Source organism: Elgaria multicarinata, chromosome 10 (assembly GCF_023053635.1).
Source record: "Elgaria multicarinata webbii isolate HBS135686 ecotype San Diego chromosome 10, rElgMul1.1.pri, whole genome shotgun sequence".
Lineage (NCBI taxonomy): Eukaryota > Metazoa > Chordata > Lepidosauria > Squamata > Anguidae > Elgaria > Elgaria multicarinata.
The window spans coordinates 37,111,361-37,129,566 of NC_086180.1; the positions used below are offsets into that span (position 1 = coordinate 37,111,361).

The window sequence follows — 18,206 nt, forward strand, 5'->3', positions numbered from 1 at the left end:
TGGTCACGAGACATGACTTTGAAAGACGGCATTGAATACAACGAAAGGTTGGGGCACATTGTTAGTTTTAAAACGATTTTAACAGAAAGTGGAATGGTTTTAAAAGTCAGAAGAAACGTAACAACAACAGCATCACGTGACTGCTGACGTCATCTCTGCCAACTTGTTACATTTCATCTAGACAAGTGTAGACGGGCTCCAGGTGAAAGAGCCCTTGATGATTTGGCTAATATTTTTAGGTCCAGTGTTACCAGAGAATATGAAAGGGGAGAGATGCCGCGGTTATTTGTTGAATGACTTACTTTGGAGGAACTTTCCCAAAGATTCAGAATCCTGAAATTCACAAGTGCTAAAGTAGTACCAGTCATAATTTAAATACTTCAATGGCACAAGAATTCAGTTTTCCGTGAATTGATATTCCTGGAGGGGGAATGTTGTCTGGATTTTCAATGACACCCAACAAACATGTGCATTCCCTGTGCAAAACCTATACTGCATAGAAAGGTTTTTGATGTGTATCAGTGGGGTAGTCTGATGCAGTTTGAGTTCTAATGGGCTCAAGTTAAAGGAAGCCAGATTCCAGCTGGACATCAGGAAAAACTTCCTGACTGTTAGAGCAGTGCGACAATGGAATCAGTTACCTAGGGAGGTTGTGGGCTCTCCCACACTAGAGTCATTCAAGAGGCAGCTGGACAACCATCTTTCGGGGATGCTTTAGGGTGGATTCCTGCATTGAGCAGGGGGTTGGACTCGATGGCCTTGTAGGCCCCTTCCAACTCTGCTATTCTATGAATCTATGATTATATGATTCTTGGTGGTCAGGATTAGGTTTAGGTTCTGATCCTAAGCACCATTAGAATCTATGACATTTATTTCCAAATAAATATGTTTAGTGCTGAGTTAGCAGTAACATTGCCATTCTTGTGATACACTTCCTTCTTCTGTTGACAAGAGCAGCCTTTAGAAAATATTACAACTCACAAAATTGCCTCAAAGCCATAATGGTATTGTTTGTAAGATCTGTTGAGTAAACATGCAGGAAAATCACACTTTATTCACAATTTCTGCCTTTCCATGAAAATCAGGAATCTGGAGGAGGTGAGAAAGTGGAAATAAAGATTTGATTAAAACTCCAATAATTAGAAAGTTCAAAAAGGAAATATTGCTGCTCCTCCCTCACATTCCTGAAAATCTTAAAGCTGGGGCATCCCTGGAATGTGGAGGCCTGGATAATCTCTATTATAAAATACAACTTCAGTTCATACTCTTTTTCTTCTGGTCAACCAGCTGTGAGTCCTCAAAACAGCTTAAACAGAATCTGATAGATTTCAGTAATGTTCAGTCAACACCAAAGAATACCTTACTTATTTGGAATTAAGAATTTACACCCTTATATACTGTAAAATGTACATGTTCGTTATATTTGTGCAAAATTTATATTGTCCTCTTGTTAGAAATACTGCTTTAAAATTAGGATTAAAAAATAATCCATGAGAGACAGTGAATATAAATATGAAGAAGAAAATACAAAGAAAGTTATTTTTACTACTGTGCTCATTTGCTGAAAAAGCTCGGTCCCACGGAATTGTCTTTTTCATCTGCATTCAATAGCGCTGTTCAGGTGCTCTGAAAAGGTGTTCTGTAAACACATGAGAGAGACAGTGAGGTTGAACATACACTGCCACACACTGCAGGAGTGAGGACAAACACACTAGCTCCATTCCCATATGTCAATGCCTTCGTCACCCTCCATGTGTTGACAGTTACTGTCTGTCCTGGGCAGACTTCTTTGTGGAGACTCCCCACATGATTTAGAACACTGGAAAATCAGAATTGTAAATCGCAGAGAGAGCCTCCCCAGATACAAATGTTTCCTTGCTACAGATAGTCTCAACACATATGGGGTGATGAGGATGGTTAAGGTGCTCATCTTCATTCTCCCCTCTTGTATGTTAGCTTGGGTACATGGCTGGGAGGGTGCTGTTGCATTGATGTCGTGCTTGTGGGTTTCCCATGGGCAGCTGGTTGGCCACTGTGTGAACAGAACACTGGACTAGATCGACCCTGGGTCTGATCCAGCATGGCTCTTCTTATGTTCTTAGATACTAGTTGTATTTCAAGGTAGCTGGATATGTTCCCAAATGGACAAATATGAAATAGCACATAACAATTTGTCCTTGCCATTATCTTCTGTTCACCTCAAGGAAACAGATCTGTCTAATTTTCCCAGTTTGTGTAGATTGGGGCCATAGCTCAGTGGTAAAACACATGCCTGGGATGCAGAAGTTTCAAGAATCAGTCACCACTTAGCTTCAGAAAGATGGTACTAACTATAAACTACCTACTACAGCTGAATGGCAATACTTACAATTGCGACACTTGCTGGAATCTACGTCTAATCCGGCTGCTTTTACAGCTTCAGAGCCTCCATTGTTGTTAGAAACACTTATAGTAGCTGAACAGACACAATCTATATCTATATCTATATAAATAAGATACCCATGGTTTAAGACAGGATTGGAATAGAGAATTGGAGTGTCCTATTTTGCCTAATCAACGGATTGTTGCCTTAGCGTCTGTATCGATGCATCTTAGGCTACATCTCATTCAGCAAAAAGTCTTGTTTCGGGCTTATTGGACTCTGCAACACCTTTGCAATAAGGGTCTGTCTAACACACAATTGCTGGAGATGAAATGCACCTAATGCTTCTTTAATTCATCTCTTTTGGCAATGCCCAGTAGTTGCTGCCTTTTGGGGGGAGGTTATAATAAGGATAAACTTTTTATTGAAACAATCTTTAATACAGAAGGATGTGCATGTCCTCCTAAACTACCTACTGGTTTCTTGGAAGCTAACACATGGTCAGCACAAATGGATTCTCAGAGCCCTTATGACAGCTAAAAGACTTATCTTATCATGTTGGAAGGACAAATGCTCAACTCCCATAATGCAATGGATTGAGGACTTAACAATGCTCTCAACATTTGAACGTGCATTATATAGGTGTAACTTGCAACTGGATATGTATATGGATATTTGGTCTGCTTTTCTTGAAACCTATGCATAAATCTCCCCCCTTTTTAATTAATGGTACATCTGATGAAAAATGAGGATATTCCTGTATATGTAATGTATTTCCTTTCTGTTTTCACGGTGTTTTTTATTCTGTTTTGTTGATCTTCACATTACAAAAAGAAATTTTTAAAAAAAGAATAGATGGTGTGACTTGGTATTAAGGCAGCTTCCTTTGTTCCTATAAAATACTAATCTTGTTATATCTATATGCTTGCTTTTATTTTATTGTACGTAGATTTTCTCTTTTGTTACAAAAAATGAAGCTGGTGTGTCAAAAACAGTATTTGAATGTTTCTTTTTAAGACTGTAATAAATCCTACTTTATAATCCTTATATTTTTATTTGTCTATTTCAAACCTATAACCCAGATTAATATTATTCTTCATCTGCTGACTGCTCATTGTAAAAGGCTAGCCCGAACAAAGGTTTTATTGCACCTCCAGACAATGCACATGCTAAAGTCTTCTTTGACTGTCTTAAAAGATTATGGGTCATATGATGAATTTTAAAGACTGTGATTGAATCATAGCAGCACCTGGAAGCTTGAAAGAAGCATGGCCACATGGTGCCCAGTAGAGCTGCAAAATAGGTAGGTGGAGAATAGATACATTGTAGCAATCCAAGGATTTAGAGATTCACTCAGGAAAAAAAGAAGAGTTTTCTTTGTCCTAGCAAATAAGGTAGCATTTCCTCTCCCTTAAAATTACAACAGCCGGTTAGGCACATCTGGTTTTTGAGGGCCCTTGAGTAAGACAATCACAATGGAACCCCTCCCTCAGGGATTCTACCTTCTCACCACCATTGTCACTAGCTGCTATTGCTTCTCATCCTATTTCTCATCCTTGCTACCAGTTGCTTGTTTAACAAATGCCCAGAGAGCTTTGGCTACTGAGCGGTATAGAAAAGAAATAAATAAAGTAGCCTTTGTTGGCAGGGGAGCTCTATGTATGCATCAGAGCTCTAGTGTCTACAAGGAATCCATCCCTAGGTGAAGATGATGTTACTAGAGGCATGTGAAACAATGTTATAATGATAAATAGCTCAGGGATTTATTAAAGGTATTTATATTCCACTCTTTCTTATAAAAGCTTAAGAATAAAGGTTTATAAGAAAATGTTGCAGTGTGGAGTGCTTCTGCTCAGGTTCTAATTGGCCAGTCATGCCCTTTTCTAGAATACTCCATTCCATTAATCTTTTTGGAATGACAGCAATGCATCCTGTACTGGTCACATGACTGATCCTAGCCAGTCAAAGACCAGACTAAGAGCTCAGCAAAATTCAGCACTTTTCCAATTCTCCTCCAAAAATGGTTAAGTGTGTGTGTGTGTATGGGCCCCCCCTTTTAATTCTAAGGAACATTCTCATGAATTTAACTGCCTATTATGGCTCAAGAGCCAGTGTGATGTAGTGGCTAAAAGTGTTGGACTGGGAGTTGGGAGATTGTTGTTGTGAGGACAAAATGGAGAGGAGGATTATATATGCTGCCTTGGGTTCCTTGAAGGAAAAAAAGCAGGATATAAATGCAATAATAAATAAGCATGAATATTTAGCCAAAACAAGTGTGCCTCAAATATCTAAAATGCTTATGTCTATGCATATTGGCAATCAATGCAGACAAATCAAGCCAGACAAATGGTGATCCTCAAGCCACCCTGAGTGCCAATTTTGGTAGAAAGGTAGGGTACAAATCAAATAAATAAATGAACAAATAAATCCTATAACTAGCGCACTGAATTCATTTGAAAATTGCCTGTCTTCTATTTATAAGGACATGAAACAATAGCTTTTTTTAAAAAAATTGAAGTAATAGTTGTTGTTTCTCTTACGTACGTACTCTTAGCAATCCAAAGGAAAGATTGTTAAATGATAGTGCTACTTTCCAGTCAATTGCATTTGGTTAAAAGTACAATAAAGTCAATTATCCATTTCCATGCATGCTTACTTTAAAGGAACTGATATATCATAATAAATGCCTCCTGGACAGCTTGCAGTTCAATTAGATTTATACTTAAGGATGCTGTTGGAAATGAAATTGTATTTGCATTGGATTTCACTGTAATCTTTTACTTGCATTGCATTTATCGACTAAAATAAACTGGCCAGTACCGATGGGAAGCAATAATTTTGTACTCTGCAAACCATTGACAAGATATGTATAACAAAAGTGGATATCACCTCATGACAAAATCCTTTTCTTTTGAGATGAAGATATTAATCATATGCCTAGCCCCTACTGATATTTTTCATTAAGCTCCATCCTGAAAGGTGACCTAGAAATAATTTTAGATAGAAAAACTCATTGATTTACTGGAGAAGAGGAGGACCAGCTAAGCTGCCTTTGGTTCTTTGCTAAAGGAAAGAAAAGACAGGATGTAATAAATAAACAGAGAAAATCTTCACAGAAAAATACAACTTATCCATGAATTCTTTTGATGCCACAATTTCAACAGGTATAACTAAGTATGTTGATTCTGCAGTATAGCAGGAGCTTGTGAGGATTTTAGACTCATAGTTATTGTGTCACATTCTTATAAATATGAACATCACAGATTTAAAGAGAGAGCTTCGGCTATTGGGTAGTATAGAAATGCAATAAATAAATAAATAAATAAATAAAGCCATGCAAATTTCTTTTCCCTGTAGTTTTGAAATGAATCACTCATATTCTAGTGTTTTCTTCTTGTGCTGGTCCCAAGTCCACAAACTCAGGAATTCGCTACTTCCTGTAACCATCTGACATAGTCCCACTGTGAAAAGAAAAAGAAAAAAAGAAAAGAAAAAGCTGAACAACCATCTTTCCCGGAATTATATTGCTATTGCAGATGTTCAGTCTCTGCGTTTCACAGTATTTTCCATTACTGCTCTCGGCCACATAGCCACTTAATAGTAAGTACAAAAACACTCTCCTCTCATTTCCTTTGGCTTCAGTCCTATGGTTTGTGCCACTCACTAAAATGCAGGGATTTGTCTTTCTTTTACATTTGACATTTCAATACCATCTACCAGTTCTTCAGGCCTGTCATATCCCACTTCATAATGTCTCCCAATCACAATGGCTATTTCCACTCCAAGCTCACTTGCTGCAGAATATAACCACTTCATCACACAATGTAAGACTGTTATTCATTGCCATAAGAACACAATACTTACGCATTGTTCTTCAAGATACATTCAAGTTATGCCTATATAATATAACAGTCAGAAGACATATTGCAATTGGTACTACTGGGCTAAATGACTTCTTAAAGTAACCATGAACAAATAATAAACAAGTCAATTCACATCATACATCTTGGTAAGGAGCACTTAACAAACAGTCCAAATGCTAACCCGGAGTAGCCAATTAAGTTCACCTCTCTATTTGTTTGATTGTGACTATTATAAACTATTAAGGAGATTTGCTTTTAAAAACATTTTATGGCTTTATTTCTATCTCTTTTTGTACTGTACAAACTCTGCATGGTAGGCTTTTGATTTAGTTTAAAAGGAATAGAGAAACCTAATAATAATATTGATTGACTCAGGTTTGGGGGCAGAATATATATTACATTTATTATCAAGTGGCTTGTTTTGCCTAATTAGAGAATGCCTTCTATGCAACCTGGAAACTTATTAAACCTATTTTGTATGCATCGTATTATACATCGTGTTGGATCCAGATTTAATCAGAGCAGACTCATTGAAAACAGTGTGTCTACTCTAGCTTCTTAAGCGTCATTGATCTAGTCTAGTCTAACTATATAACTAAATCTAAATTTAACTCTTGATGATTTGGATTGTATGTATATTTGACAGTGAACTTCCATATTCTGTTTCGATTAATTCTGCAGCTCCACCTTGGACTCTCACCAGCCTAGGAATTGCCAAAATACCATGAGCAAGGATCCTCTCCTGAGATTTTCCAACCCATCGCTGTTGAGGAGGACAGGTAATCACAGAGAAAGCATTTGAATTCTGGCAGTGGTTTTTCAGACATCCAGCTGCAATACCCATCAACTGTCCTTGAAGCAGTCTGCTGCAGAAGGTTGGAATAGATTGTGTTTGCTATCCTGGTCTCAGAGGATAGGGGCAGCTGGCCTACAAGGGAGCTGACTGCACACAGATTTTGACACTGTAGCACATCATCTGATGCATTGAATAAATGCAATCCTGGAAAAATCCCATACTTTCCATCCAGAAAACACCAGCATTACCCATGGGAACTTGGCCACAAAGATTTTGCAATTGTCACCATCAGATGTATGGATGCGCTGAAGATTAGGCTGAAGATCCTTGTACGTGAAGGCTGTCAGAGGCCTACTGCATGTAGGAACATCTAAGGGCCCATTGTGGTTATGTAATAAGTACTGCTAAATGCAACCCTGGCAAATTTTATGGGATGGGCTCAAGGAGGAATGGACTCAAGGAGTAGAGCAGAAGGAATTGCAGGCAAGGGATGAAAAGGATTTTGAGGTTTGAGAAGGCTGTTCAATGTGGACTGATCTGAGTATTTCTGGCCAAGTAGTTTCCTGCTTGGTTATTCCTAGTCCAAAGTATTTTATACAACTCTATGGCAAGATCTACATTACTGCTTCAAAATGATTTATAAGAGTAGTGACAACTGTTCAGGCCCAGGTCACACTGCACATACAATTTTCAAACCATTTTCAAAGTGTCATATCCTGCTTGGTGTAGCTCTGGCCTATGAGTCCTTCTTAGATGTGCAATACATTTGTATCACAGGGGTAAAAAACCACGCTTGTATGCTTTCCCTAAGTATGTGAGCTGGCACCGGGTCTCACGGGTGTTAACATCAAGATGCATTAAAAATGTAATTTGCTGACAGAAAATGTTTTATATCATAGGAAGAAAATATCTTCTTGACGCTTAGAATTCAAACTGTCTTGTCAACTCACAGGGGCATTCCTTAATACTTTATTCCAGAAAGTATAGATGAGTCATTAGTGTCATCTTGAAGGAGTTTCAGCTTTTGAGATCAAGAGCAGAAGAAAAAGATTTCCAGTTGTTGGGAATTTGAGATTTTAGCCATTTCTATTTATATAATATTTACCACTGGCTGAGGAAAAAGACCCTTCTCGTGCCAATATCAAGGGAAAATGTCTACATAAATTAAGACTCAGAACCACTTTGGTTTAGAAATTGTAACAAATCTTCTGGGAACTCGGGAACCTTGTAGTTTTGTGGCATTCCTTCCATCCCCTAATATGCTCTAATGAATGATATTGAAAGATAAGAAATGCCTTTTTTTTAAAAACAGCTGGCCTGGGTTTCATTCTTTAGAAGCACATTTTAAAGTTCTGGTTTTAAACCAATACATTAATAGGAATGCTTCCAAATCAGTTATATCCTTCTGATAGTAATTAAACGACACTCTTTGTAGAAAAAATAAGTAAAATTGTAAGCAAAATTAAATTATTTGGAAGCCAGTGCTCTATTTTCAGGTACCACACAAGTGTTTTAACACCTCAAATGGCAACAACAAAGGTTTGCTTTCAGCTGATTTGGTTCTGCTGACTTCAGGAAGGCAATCACCTTTAAACCAAGTATTTAGGTTTACAGCCAAATCCTATGCATGTCTAATCTGAATCAAGTCTCATTGAGTTCAATGGGACTTATTCTTAGATAAGTGGATATAGGATTGTAGCCTGAATTCAGCTGTGGACTAGGTTGCTATATCCTGGGACTTGATCCTAAGCTCATGTACTTGGAAGTGAATGCCAGTGATTTCAATAAATTACTCCCGAAGGCTTAAATTACATGATGTGCAGTTGTATGATAGTTGTTGTTGCTGAATAATAATAACAACAACAATAACAACAAAGATAAATAAATAAATAAATAAATAAATTTATTTCTTACCCGCCTCTCCATTTTGATCGAGGTGGGGAACAACAGTAAGTATAAAATACATAAAATAAAGAAGAAGAAAAGCATCTTGGAGCTAGCTACTTACCTTATTCAAAATTTTACTTATTTATTTATTATATTTATATCTCCTATTTTTCTTCCAAGGAACCCAAGGTGGCATACATAATCGTCCTCCTCTCCATTTTATCCTCACAACAACAACCCTGTGAGGTAGATTGGGCTAAGAGTCTGTGACTTGCCCAAAGTCACCCAGTGAGATTCCATGGCTGAGTGGGGACTAGAACCCGGATCTCCCAACTCCCAGTCCAACACTTTAGCCTCTACACCACACTGGCTCTCAAAAAGCATCCTGGAGATAGCTACTTACCCTTTCCTGTCTTGCCATTGCCCACTCAAAACATTTTTTATTTATTTAATCACTGTTCTCAAGCTGCTTTCTTATTGTAGGGGAAAAGCCATGCGGATCCTATATGTTTACCCTCACAAGTGGAAAGCCTTCCAATGTCACTCCCCCTCAGGTTGCAAAACTCTGAGTGAGGTTGGCCTCAGAGGTAACCCTTATCCCATCATCTGGTGCTGCAGGACTCCCAGCTGAGGGCCTCAGGTATTACTAATTGCCATAATGGGACCTAAGAATGCTCACCAACCTTTTCCTTGCTCCCAAGGTTTGCATGCCTGCTCCCAATTAAATGTGACCAAATTCAACCAATTAGCCTACGTAATACTCCCCAGTGTGAAGTAAGTGGAAAAAACCCAATTGGAAGTGATTGGGAGCAAAAAAATCTTACTTGGCCCCCTGAAGGGTGGCCCACACTGTCTATAGGGAGGGAGGGAGCCATAAAGTGAAGAGGTGACTGGGAGGAGTGACAGCCCTTAAAGTAGGCTTTCAGCCCCTCCCACCCAGGTGGCGCCACACGGAGACTGCCAATGGTGAGCCACCATGCTTCGCCTTCACTGCCACCTGCAACTGCCTCCCCACACCCAAGTGAGCCGGGCGTGGTTGTAAGGCCTTTAGGGTGGGTAAACCAAAAAGGGATTGTGAGGTTGAAAGGATCTCTCTAAACTGGAAAATGAGGTTCAATGTAAGCAAGTGTAAAGTGATACACATTGGGGCAAACAAATCTGAACTTCAAGTATAACTGGATGGGATCTGAGCTAACAGTGACTGACCAAGAAGATGATCTTGGGGATGTGGTGGACAGTTCAGCAAAAATGTTGACCCACCATGTGGCTGCTGTGAAAAAGACAAATTCCATTTTGGGATATTTAGGAAAGGAATTGAAAATAAAATTGCTAATATCATATTCCCCTCATACAAATGTATGGTGCAACCATGCTTACAAGAATGCCGTGTATATGTCTGGTCACTGCACCTAAAAAAAGTCATGGCAGAGTTGAAAAAATGTACAGAAAAGGGCAACTAAAATGTTCAACTCCGCTATGAGGAGAAATTACAACATCTGGGATTGTGTACAAAATTGTTCATGGTGTGGAGAAAGTGGATTTGGAAACATTTTTCTCCCTCTCCCATAATACTAGAACTTGAAGTCATTCCATGAAGCTGATTAATGGGAGATTCAGGGCAGAGAAAAACAAGTACTTCACACAGTGCATAGTTAAACTATGGAATTCCAATGATGGTCATCAATTTGAATGGTTTTAAAAGGGGACTGGACAAATTCATACCCTGATGAGTATATACTACCTCCAGTATCAGAGGCAAAATGCCTATGTACACCAGTTGCTGTGGAACCTGGATGGGAGGGTGCTGTTGCATTCCTGTCCTGCTTGGGTAGCTGGTTGGCCACTGTGTGAACAGAATGCTGGATTAGATGAACCCTTCATCTGATTCAGCATGGCTCATCTTATGTTCTTATTCGTCTCAACTGTTTCTTTTTAATTGCCAGTCATAATGCCATTTGGATCTCTACATGGGGTCTGATGCAGCTGTCCAAACAACCAGTACCCCTAGTTTACAGGGCAGGTTACTATAGGGCAGGAAACACCTATGTGATTGGTCTTATCCATGAGGCTCAAGTATTCATACAACAGCAGTGTGGGATTGTGCAATGAAGAAGTCTATCCTGTGTTGCTGAAGTGTTATGAAAGGGGCATATATTTAGAAGAATTAATTGAAGCATTTAAAAGTTTGACGCTTAAAGCATACAAAATCCTACACCAACAAACAGTATTTCTTCAACTGGGTCTAAAAACTGATTCAAAGTTGCTGCTCTTACCTGGTGTTTTCTTGGAATTGTACCAACCCAGGAAGCACATGGCTTGCTTGCCCCTTATTTTAAAATCGCCTGCAGGTGAAAAGTTACACATCAGAGAACTTTGACATGTCTATGCATTTCAGTGAAACCTTTTGGAGAGCATTTTTTAAATGCTATTTCTAAAATGTGGAATGTTGCCACATAGAAGCAACTTTCACACCGGGGGAATCTGAACTGTTTGGATCAGTTCTAACCATCCTTACCCTGAGGCATGAGTTTCCCCTAGCTCTTCCCTTTATTTTCATCCTGGAATTCTTGGCCTCTCTGTCTGGTTCTCCTCTCCTAGCACCTCAGCTATGTTGCTTTAATCTTACTTTCAAATATCTCCTTTATATCTACCTTCTCTTCTTTCTCCATATGGTCCTCCTTGGATTGGTTGATCTATGGCAGGTCTGTAGGCCAAATTTAGTTTGCCTGGGGTCCCAATCCGGATCTCTAGGATTCCCCAAATAGCCACGTTCCCTCCCCTTTCTCCCAACTATCAATGGTTTGCAATTTCTCAGCCTTTGTGCATTTTCCCTATTCTAAATGATTGACATTCATTCACCTAGGTTTAGTTACATGCAGGAAGAGCCTTAAGCTAGAACATACTGGTGCTTTTGATATTCCGGTCTTGCTCATTTGCCTTAGGTGCCATGACTGGAATGTGGCTCCTAAGAGCTTCCCCAAAATTCAATTTTGCCTTTGGGTTGAAAGACGTTCAATACCCCTGATTCATAGGGTGACCATATGAAAAGGAGGACAGACCTCCTGAATCTTTAACAGTTGTATTGAAAAGGAAATTTCAGCAGGTGTCATTTGTATATATGGGGAATCTGGGGAAATTTCCTCTTCATCACAACAGTTAAAGCTGCAGGTGCCCTGCCCTCTTTTAAATCTGGTCACTCTAGTATAGCTCCTGCACCTAGAAGAGAGAATTTCACCAGGTTCTCAATATATACAAATGACACCTGCTGAAATTCCCTTTTCTATGCAACTATTAAAGATGCAGGAGCCCTGTCCTCCTTTTCATATGGTCAGCCTACACCTGATCCATCCATTTCTTTTGTTAAATCACCATTTCTGTTCCATTCCTCGATATGGTTTCCCTTGCTGTTCCATATCATTGGAAAGCTCTCTCAGCTGACATCCATCTCTTTTTCTTCATTAATACATTCAAGCACCTCAAGACTCAACTTTTTACCCTGGCTTCCCTTTTACTTTTTTTTTTTTTTTTTTTTTGGTAATCCTCCTTGTTGTGTTTTGTCTTGATCTGTAGATAAGGGATGGGGATGGGGGTGGGGGAGACTCCACCCCCCTGCAGATGTTGTTGGACTACAACTGCTCCCATCATCCCTGATCATTGGTCAAGCTGACTAAGGCTGATGGAATCTAACAACATCTGCAGAGCCAGACTTTCCAATCTAGATTGTAAGCCTGCAAAGAAAGCCTTCTTTTTGTCAAGCACCTAGCAATTCTTGGTGCTTTGTGTATAAATTATATAATATAAATTATATAATATAACTCAGTTTCATTGCAATGCCAATTAAAATCTGCTAAAGAAGTAGCTTCGCATGGCTTCTAAATGACAAAAGAGGCTGTTTAAAACAGTGGCACTTTCTTCCCAAGCACAGTATGAATACATGTTAAGGCACGACCATGTACTTTTATTGCTCACTCTTTATTCTGCAAATAATAATTATACATTGTCTGGAGCTATATGCACCGTTAATTTATCGTTTTCAAAGAGGGATTTGGAAGATTGAGCTATTTGTAAAATGTAGTTGGCAGCATTATGGACTATTGTTTAATTATAATGTCTCTACAATCATCAATGCATCCCCCCCCCCAAAGTCTTCCTTCCTGTAGGGAACTGCAGTTGCTTCTCTGCTTCCTTACTAGGCATTTCTGTGAAGACACAATTGCCGGGGTAAATTTTAGTTAGCATAGTCTAAGAATGTGGACAAGATCCTTGCAGCTATCTATCCTATAAACCATGGACCTTGACCAACCTGGCTAGGAGAGGCAGGTAAGAAATGTTGTTGTTGTTTATTCGTTCAATCGAATCATGCCAGGGATTATTAAATTTCCCCTCTTCTGATGAACTGTTAAAGGTACAAGGAACTTATCCTCTGTTCCTATGGGTGGGGGGAATCTTGGCAGAGAGCAAGCAAAAAAGAGTTATCTCCTGCTGTGATAAACAACCCAGGGATGCCTCGTCCCTGAGTTGTTTATTGTGATGTTGAGGGATGAACAGCCAAAAGTTTAAACCCATGGGTTCTCCCAGCAACCCAGAGTTCTGGGTTCAGACATTGACCTTGTTAAGAAGACACGCTAAGCCACAGTGGTTAAGCATTTTGACCTAAACATTATGGCTTAGCATGTCATGTGTACCATTCTCAACCATGATGGGTACATAACCATGCTCATTAATCATTTACTGCAAAAAGGTTAGCAGCCTAACCATGGCTTAGCATGTTGTCTGAACAGGCCCATTATGATAAACAACCCACGGATGGGACATCCCTGGGTTGTTTAGCTCTATCCAGGAGCAGTGGGAATGGATGGGCAGCTGGGATACTTACTCGCTCCAGCTGCATTTTCAACAACCTGTGGCTTGTTAACCATGGGTTGTTGTGAAGTGCATACAAGGTCAAAGGAGCAATCTTCTGTAATTAGGAGTCTCAGACCAAGCTTTTCCCCATCTTTCTTTGTCTCTTTTTAAAATGGAAGAGTTTCTCTGGGATGCTCTTCTCAAATTCTCCTTTTTTGCTATGAATTATTTTTGAGTCCAAGAAAGAAAGAAACCCTATCCACCTTGCCAAGCCTCAACTTTATTATTCTCTACAATTCTCCTGAGATAGGTAAATACTGTAGGTAACCTAGCTATTTCCACAAGAAAGGCAGATATCTTTCAAGTGTATATAAATACTTTAGAATTATGAATGACATTGATTTCTACAATATGCGTATTTCTGAAGAACTTCTGTTTTAGGGAATACCTGCCTGAAAAACTCAGGTAGTAAATAGCAGAGGAGGTATGCAAGTTGATACACCATTTTTGCAGGAGGGTAACAGTTTGGTAAGGGCTGGTATATAGCTCTTCCCTGAAAAGGATTGTCAATGAGGAGAATTAGAAGGGCTCCTTTCATTTCCCCCTAAATTATAAGAAAAGTTCTACAGGCAGAGGTAATGTTTTTCCAATACCAGTGTTTTTGTGGCTATTGGAATAGGAGGCAACATACTTCAGAAGTTGTGGCAGCTTCTTCCTTTGTTGCTTATTAAAATGATCCTTTATGAATGAAAACAGTGACAATAATAAGGAGAAATGTGTGTCATGCTGTGAACAATTTCCTGCCACTCTGAGTGATCTACTTAAATAGCCCCTTGTAGTTGTGGCTATTTGCTTTGAAAGGCAAGTTATGAATGCAGAAATGAGCTCACCACAGTGACCTTTTAACGTGCTCAGTATTAATGCCCAGAAGCTGGATGCATTAGTATTTGAAAACAGTAGCCTTTGGGAAATGAAAGGGAAATTCAAAGAACAAGTGGACAAAATACTTGTTTGTGAACGATGTAGAATTTCTGCCTTACATCTTTTGAGCTAAAAAGCATTCAAACCATACCTTCATGTCACCACATGTCAAGGTGACATTTGGGTGGTGTGGAAGGCAGTGGAGTGAATTTCAACCTTGCAAATGCTTGTTTTTAAGCCAGCTGAGTCCCACTGAAAGCAAAATTACTTATAAGACATTTATACCACTTTTTGGCTTTCACTCAGAAAGCAGCATAAATGACATTTAAAACCTTTTCACAAAAGCAATTAAAGTACAAGTTTTGATATTAGTTTGGTATGTTATAAACTAGCAGCTAAGATTAAGCTTTTCATGCTTTGTTCCTCCAACTAAGCTAGCAACTCACCTAGAGTAGTTGCTAAGACTATTAGGGTGTATTCCTACCCATGTTTAGACAGAAAAAAAGTCCTACAGCTCTGAACATTCCCCCACCCAGCATGCCTGGCTGAGGAATGCTGGGAGCAAAAGGACTTTTTTTCTGTCTAAACATCCATAAAATTGCTCCCTTAGCGGATTAAAAACCTTGTGTAGAGTCTACACTGGACACCTTTCAACTGTATACAGTTCTGGTTACCACACCATGGCCAGATCTACACCAAGCAGGATATTACACTATGAAAATGGTATGAAAGCAGTATAAAAGAGGCAGGACCCACACCACTGCTTTGAAGTGGTGTATTGAAGTGCACTGACAACTGTTGGGGCCCAGTGACACATACCATATACTGCTTTCATAGTGCTATATCCTGCTTGGTGAAGATTTGGTCCTAAAAAACATATTGTAAAGCTGGAAAAAGTGCAACTGAAATTATCAAGGAGCTGGAGCATCTTCCCTGTGAGGGAAGGTTATAACAGCTGGGATTGTTTAGCTTGGAAAAAAGAAGGCTAAGGAGAGTTGTACAGAATTATGCATGGTGTGGGGAAGATGGATAGGGAGACATTTTTCTCCCTCTCCCATAACGCTAAAACCCAGGGTCATTCCATGAAGCTGATTGGTGGGAGTTTCAGGACAGATAAAAGACGTACTTCTTCACTCAGTGCATAGCTAAAGTATGGAATTTGCTACCACAGGATTTGGTGATGGGCATTAATTTGAATGGCTTTAAAAGTGGGTTGAATAAATTCCTGGAGGAGAAGGCTATCAATAGCTACTTGTCCTGATGGCTATCTGCTAACTCCAGTAACAGAGTCAGTAAGCCTATATACACCAGTGGCTGGGGAACAAGGGCAGGAGGGTGCTGTTGCACCCATGTCCTGCTTATGGGTCCCTGGTAAAGACCTGTTTGGCTGCTGTGTGATCAGAATGCTGTAATAGATGGACCTTTGGGCAGCAGGGTCCTTAGGCAGGAATGCTGGGGCTGGTTCAGACAGAGACAGAACTGGCTTGGGTAGTTGGAATACTGGTGGAGCAAGCTGGGATTGAGGTATGGGTCTTGGGTGGCAGAGTCCAACAGAGGGCCAGAGGCAGGAGGCAGATCCAGGAAACAGGCACAAGGTCAGACACAGGTTCAGAATCCAAGCAGGGGCCAGAGGCAGAAGAGAAGTCCAGTCAACAAGTAGGCAAGGTCCGGGCAGGGATCAAGACAAGAGGCAGAGTCCAAACAAGGACCAGAGGCAAACATCAATGGTCAAAGGCAAAGCAAGGTTCAGGCATGTACCAGGTAGCAAAGGGGCCAGAGGCAGAGTCGAGACAAGCAAGAGGTCTATCGAGGTGAGACAAGATCTGTGGTAGCAAATGGTCAGGAACCAGCTGCAGCTAGTACAAGAGACCATGTTGCTGTGGCAAAGGCTGAAGGTGAAATGCAGCTTTTATATAGGCCTTTCCTGGCAGCTCCCAGCTGTTCCGTATGAGTCCACCTGGGAGTGCCTGCTGGTCTGGCCCTGAACCCTGCAAGGCTTTACCAGCCAGGGCTCGCATCCTGTGAAACCCTGCGGCTGATTATATGGAAAGCTGCCGCCAGATGGTGCTGCAGGACAGGACAGATCCTGACACTTAAGTTCTTGAACATCTTTCAACCTGAGGACTGAATTCAATTTAAAGGAAACTCTTGGGGCTGTGTTCCAGTGGCTGGCTGGGCCAAAGGAAATGAGGACAGGGTTAATGGAAGAAGGGATGCCCCCCCACAAAATACAAAAGAACCCCACCAGCATAGTGTATCTTAAAGATCCTACTGCCAGCAACTAAGCCTTAGTAGATGAATTTTGGCCTTTTAGAATGGGGAAAAGACTGCACAAAAGCCAGGAAACTCAAGCAATGAACAGGCGGGGGAAGGGGCAGGGCTAAGGGAAGTGGCATGGCCCTCTGGGAGACCCTGGAGGGCCAGATTTGATCCCCGGGCCTAAGGTTCCCAACCCCTGCAATAATTCATTCAGCAGAGTATAATACATTTATTGCATGTGAAATTGAATCAGGGCAATGGGTTGGGGGACGTGAATGAGCCAAACATTGCAGTACTGATAAAAACAACAACCCTAATGTAGATTGGCCCCTGAAGGTAATTATATATACCCCTTTTTGCTTCCCACCCCGATGTATAGATGTAAAGCATGGCATCATGAGCCACTACTTTACACTAGGTTTATACTAAAAAAACAAAAACAAATATAGTTTGACATTGCAGTAACATAAGCCATTGATTTTTATGGTTTCTCTCTCTCTATCAAGTTCCTAAGATGTTGATTTTCTGGTATGTAACACTGCAACCTTTAAAACTATTGCTGTTTTCTTTGCCTCAGACAATCATCACCATTGCTTTTGGGGTGCTTTTTAAAGACAGGTGTTTCTTATCACACGGAGCTCCCTCCGTCATGCTGTCAGCAAAATCAGGAAGACAAGAATTCTGATTTCCTTACTCTTTTCCTTTTGTGTTGTATCTTTTAGATTATGGGCCTGAGGACATGGACTGCCTGATTTCTGGTAAATTTTTCTGGAAGACGTATTTTTGGCTGAAGAGTGTGTTAAAAATCCTTCAAATAAATAAATGACAAATAAAAATGTCCCCATTCAGTCAAATCGGATCTTCTCTAATGTATGCATGAATGGGACTGCAACCTTAAAAATTCAAAAATGTTTCATATGATTATTGTGGAGCTTGTCAGGTCTACTGGAAAGGAAATGCTTTCATTTCAGCATCCATTCAGGGCTACATCTTTAGCTGAGAGCTGACTTGGATTGTCTGAAATGATTAAATGCTTCTTAGCTCCACAGCATCCTATTGATTTTTTTCTTCTTCTTGCCCCAGTGGAAAGATCAACAGATTGTGTCTAACAAGCTGACATTCAGGCTACAATAAGCACTTGTGATTGCTTGCATAACAGGGCTGTCAATGATTTATAAACTATGCAGACAGAGCACCAAGCAATGTCGTGCTCAAAACAATCAGTTACTCATTACTTCATTATTTCAGCAGGTTTCTTATTTTACCCTATAGT

The 18,206-nt window shown here is 40.0% G+C and overlaps 1 long non-coding RNA gene across 1 annotated transcript; it reads left to right on the forward strand.

The window, feature by feature from the left end:
• Nucleotides 1-5,753: 5,753 nt before the first annotated feature.
• On the forward strand, nucleotides 5,754-17,727 carry LOC134404799 (uncharacterized). Its single transcript, XR_010025904.1, has 4 exons — nucleotides 5,754-5,962; nucleotides 6,907-7,004; nucleotides 13,102-13,228; nucleotides 17,656-17,727. It is a non-coding gene; the product is annotated as an uncharacterized LOC134404799 (long non-coding RNA).
• Nucleotides 17,728-18,206: the final 479 nt, after the last annotated feature.